General features: G+C 46.9%; 1 long non-coding RNA gene across 4 annotated transcripts in view; it reads right to left on the bottom strand.

The window, feature by feature from the left end:
* LOC143297330 (uncharacterized) overlaps window positions 1-5,000 on the bottom strand; it is a 34,013-nt gene that overhangs the window by 5,300 nt on the left and 23,713 nt on the right. The window lies entirely within an intron of this gene.

Raw genomic sequence — 5,000 nt, 5'->3', positions numbered from 1 at the left:
GCACCATTCGGAGACTGGCCTAAAACAGATACGACTGGCGGATCTTCGTTGCTGCCCTACATATCAAGGGGAATGATTGGCAGTAAGTAAGGAGGGGTGGTTGTAGTAAGGGAGGGGTGTGGGGTGGGAGGCTAGGTAAATCAAATCAGTAAATCAAATTATCATACGCAGCAACTCATCAGTCTGGCCTACTTCTGACCCGATGGTGCTAAATCTGGGATATGATCTGTCGCAGCAGAAGCCCAGACCGAAAACGCACACACACACACACACACACACACACACACACACACACACACACACACACACACACACACACACACCACCACCACCACCACCACCAACAACAACAAAAACAACAAAAACAATAACAACAGTAACAAGAAACAAACACACACACCCAGCCCCCACCCCCTATCCCCCCACCCCCCAAAAAAACCCCAACAAACAGACGACGGTGGGCAGGTGGATGGACTGTTGAATTTCAACAATTCCAGCACGGTTCCTGCCGCACGTGTTGAGCAAACCCGACAAGAAAATCCGATCTGGAGAGGGATGGGCCCCACCAGACTCGACTTGCCCAAGACACGCCTCTTAAACAGGTGATCTGTGTGCGACGCCCCGGTGACTCTATTTGTAAGCCCCCCCTCCCCCTCCCCTCCCCTCCCACCACCCATACAAGCCACCACCCCCCTAGGGGTCTTTTGAAGTCAGTGTGCACCACACTTTGCCTCTAAACTGTATGCACGGAGGATAAAGAAAGAACTGTGAGGTATCCTTAAGTGTAATGCAATCGCGTCTACCAGACCATGTCTTATTCTGCCGTAGCTGGAGAAGATAAAGGAGGCGGATACGTATCTTGAGAGTAAGCCCTGTCCGCTTTTTATCGGTTGGAGGAACCTGTATCGGTGCCTTGGGGGCATGGTGTTTTTTTTTTTCGTTTTTGTTGTTCTTCTTCTTCGTTTGTCGACACATGAACATGAACCGACATAGTTTGGTGAAGCTGTGTGACTGTCGACTGTAAGTCTTGCAAGAGAAAGAAAAGGGGGGGGAGGGGTTGGGAAGCAGTTCTCCTCAAGGAAAGGAAGGAAGAAAGGAAGCAGTTCTCAAAGAAAGGAAGGAAGAAAGGAAGCAGTTCTGAAAGGAAGGAAGAAAGGAAGCAGTTCTGAAAGGAAGGAAGAAAAAAAGCAGTTCTCAAGGAAAGGAAGGAAGGAAGCAGTTGTCAAAGAAAGGAAGGAAGAAAGCAGTTCTCAAAGAAAGGAAGGAAGGAAGGAAGCAGTTGTCAAAGAAAGAAAGGAAGGAAGCAAGCAGATGTCAAAGAAAGGAAGGAAGGAAGGAAGGAAGCAGTTGTCAAAGAAAGGAAGGAAGGAAGGAAGCAGTTGTCAAAGAAAGGAAGGAAGGAAGGAAGGAAGGAAGGAAGCAGTTGTCAAAGAAAGGAAGGAAGGAAGGAAGGAAGGAAGCAGTTGTCAAAGAAAGGAAGGAAGGAAGGAAGGAAGCAGTTGTCAAAGAAAGGAAGGAAGGAAGGAAGCAGTTGTCAAAGAAAGGAAGGAAGGAAGGAAGGAAGCACTTGTCAAAGAAAGGAAGGAAGGAAGGAAGGAAGCACTTGTCAAAGAAAGGAGGAAAGGAAGCAGTTGTCAAAGAAAGGAGGGAAGGAAGGAAGGAAGCAGTTGTCAAAGAAAGGAAGGAAGGAAGGAAGCAGTTGTCAAAGAAAGGAAGGAAGGAAAGGAAGCAGTTGTCAAAGAAAGGAAGGAAGAAAGGAAACAGTTGTCAAAGAAAGGAAGGGAGGAAAGGAAGCAGTTGTCAAAGAAAGGAAGGAAGGAAGCAGTTGTCAAAGAAAGGAAGAAAGGAAGCAGTTGTCAAAGAAAGGAAGGAAGGAACGAAGGAAGGAAGGAAGGAAGGAAACAGTTGTCAAAGAAAGGAAGGAAGGAAGGAAGGAAGGAAGGAAGGAAGGAAGGAAGGAAACAGTTGTCAAAGAAAGGAAGGGAGGAAGGAAGGAAGGAAACAGTTGTCAAAGAAAGGAAGGAAGGAAGGAAGGAAGCAGTTGTCAAAGAAAGGAAGGAAGGAAGGAAGGAAGGAAGGAAGGAAGCAGTTGTCAAAGAAAGAAAGGAAGGAAGGAAGGAAGGAAGGAAGCAGTTGTCAAAGAAAGAAAGGAGGAAAGGAAGCAGCTGTCAAAGGAAGGAGGGGGAAAGGAAGCAGCTGTCAAAGAAAGGAGGGGGAAAGGAAGCAGCTGTCAAAGGAAGGAAGGAGGAAAGGAAGCAGCTGTCAAAGAAAGGAGGGAAGGAAAGGAAGCAGCTGTCAAAGAAAGGAAGGAAGGAAGGAAGCAGCTGTCAAAGGAAGGAAGGAAGGAAGCAGCTGTCAAAGAAAGGAAGGAAGGAAGCAGATTACAAAAAATCGTAAAAAAGGAAAAAAACAACAACAATACTTCAAAGCCAAACGAAAAATACATAAAAGTGGCCATATAGGTAAATAACACTGCAGAATGGGCAGACTGTCAAGCCATACAAATGCTCAACCGCGTCAACACAAAAACTGTCACATCGAAAAAAAAAACAACAAAAAACAAAAAAAACAAAAAAAAAAAAACACTAAGACAAACCCACAAAACACAGTTCATGACAAAGTATCCCAATCATTTCGTTCCTTATGGCATATAAGACTATGCCATGCTGAGGACGCCAGCCATTCCGCTTAATTTATCATCCCCCGATTACAAAAAATCGTAAAAAAGGAAAAGAAAAAACAACTTCAAAGCCAAACAAAAAATACATAAAAGTGGCCATATAGATAAATAACACTGCAAAATGGGCAGCTAGTATCCATCCCAGTGTTTATATCGCACTACCTAATCGCCAGAGCAAAACAGCACAGACAGTACATCACTGACTGCGGAAAAGAGAAAAAAAAAGAGTCAAGACTTGCTTGAAAAAAGAAACGGGAATGGACTGGGAAGGCAGAAAAAGGAGACAACAGTGAAGATAGAAAAAAAAGGCAGAAACAAAGAGAGTGACAGAAAAGAGGAAATTTCTAGCACAGAATTTCCAGAAGGCGGGGGTGCTATTTATACTGGAAGACCCCCGGCATCCCCACGGGGGCCTGGGAGATTTGAGAGACACACAAAGACAAAGACACATCCGGGAAGTGGATGACCTTCTGCGTGCGTATACACACGAAGGGGGTTCAGGCACAAGCAGGTCTGCACATATGTTGACCTGGGAGATCGGAAAAAAAACCCACCCTTTACCTACCAGGCGCCGTTACCGAGATTCGAAAGATCCTGTAATCCATGTCAGCGTTCGGTGGCTTATGGAAACAAGAACATACACAGCATGCACATCCCCCGAAAACGGAGTATGGCTGCCTACATGGCGGGGTAAAAACTGTCATACACGTAAAAGCCCACTCGTGTACACACGAGTGAATGTGGGAGTTCCAGCCCACGAACGAAGAAGAAGGAGGAGGAGGAGGAGGATGACCTTCGACTGTATATGTACTACTTTTCCCAATCTGAGTCCAGAGCACACTCAGCTCTGGGTAGAAAAGCAGCCGGCCAGGGAAGGTCCTGATGCATATTTATGATATGCCCTCAAGGTATTAATTGGACGGTTCGCCCGCCTTCAGGGGAAGACTACCATTGAGACAGAGCAGTCATCACTCCCTCCTCCCCACCCCCACACCCCAGGCCCCAGCCTCCCATCTCTCATTTTTCCTCTACTTCTTCTTTTTGCATTATTCATGACATGTCTACAGGGTATTTTAGGATGGCTTGTCTCCTAAAAAAAATAAAAGAGAGGCTCCTCAATTTCCTTTTCTGTCTTTTTCATCTTTTTTCTCCTCTGGCATAGATAAACAAAAGAAAGGATCTGAAGGACGGCCCCATTCATTTCTGTGGCCCAGTCCCTGCCATGATACCGATGATGATGGAACTTAAAGACAAATGTCGCAGCAGCAAAACTGGAACTTTCAGAACTATGTACTGACCAAAACATGGTTCTAACTACATAGTTGGTCTATTAATGGCCTGCAACCTCTTTAGAAACTTCGTTTACACACACACACACACACACACACACACACACACACACACACACACACACAGAGAGAGAGAGAGAGAGAGAGAGAGAGAGAGAGAGTGTGTGTGTGTGTGTGTGTTTGTGTGTGTGTCTGTGACACAGCAGAAAGAGAGAAGGAATTTCGTCCCGGTATTCGAAAAGGACAAGCCCTGTGCATTGTGTACACATCTGAATATGCACACAGGCTCCTGAATTCTTTTTATTCAGTTATAATAGTCCTCCATTTCTTGACGGTGGAGAAAGGATTTCACGAATGTTTATGAGCGCAGCGTGAACGACATTATGACAGCACGAAGCAATCATTGTGCCTTCTCTTTTTCTCTCTTCTCCTCCTTCTCTCCCCTTTCTCTCCCCTTCCTCTCTCTCTCGTCTCTTGTCTGCTTGTCTCCCCTTCATCTTCCTTGTCCGTCGTTTTTCTCTTCTACTCTCTGTCACTCCCCCTTCCTAGTTACCCCCATCTCCAAGCCCCCTTCCTAGTTACCCCCTCTCCAAGCCCCCTTCCTAGTTACCCCCTCTCCAAGCCCCCTTCCTAGTTACCCCCTCTCCAAGCCCCCTTCCTAGTTACCCCCTCTCCAAGCTCCCTTCCTAGTTACCCCATCTCCAAGCCCCTTCCTAGTTACCCCATCTCCAAGCCCCCTTCCTAGTTACCCCATCTCCAAGCCCCCTTCCTAGTTACCCCATCTCCAAGCCCCCTTCCTAGTTACCCCCTCTCCAAGCCCCCTTCCTAGTTACCCCCTCTCCAAGCCCCTTCCTAGCCCCCTCCTACCCCTCTCCAAGCCCCTCTACCCTCTCCAAGCCTCTAGTTACCCATCTCCAAGCCCCCTTCCTAGTTACCCCATCTCCAAGCCCCCTTCCTAGTTACCCCATCTCCAAGCTCCCTTCCTAGTTCCCATCTCAAGCTCTCTAGTTACCCCATCTCCAAGCCCCTTC

The sequence above is a fragment of the Babylonia areolata genome, chromosome 22 (genome assembly GCF_041734735.1).
Source record: "Babylonia areolata isolate BAREFJ2019XMU chromosome 22, ASM4173473v1, whole genome shotgun sequence".
In the NCBI taxonomy this organism is placed as follows: domain Eukaryota; kingdom Metazoa; phylum Mollusca; class Gastropoda; order Neogastropoda; family Buccinidae; genus Babylonia; species Babylonia areolata.
The sequence above is the reverse complement of the archived record's forward strand: the minus strand, read 5'-3'. Positions and strand labels throughout refer to the sequence as shown.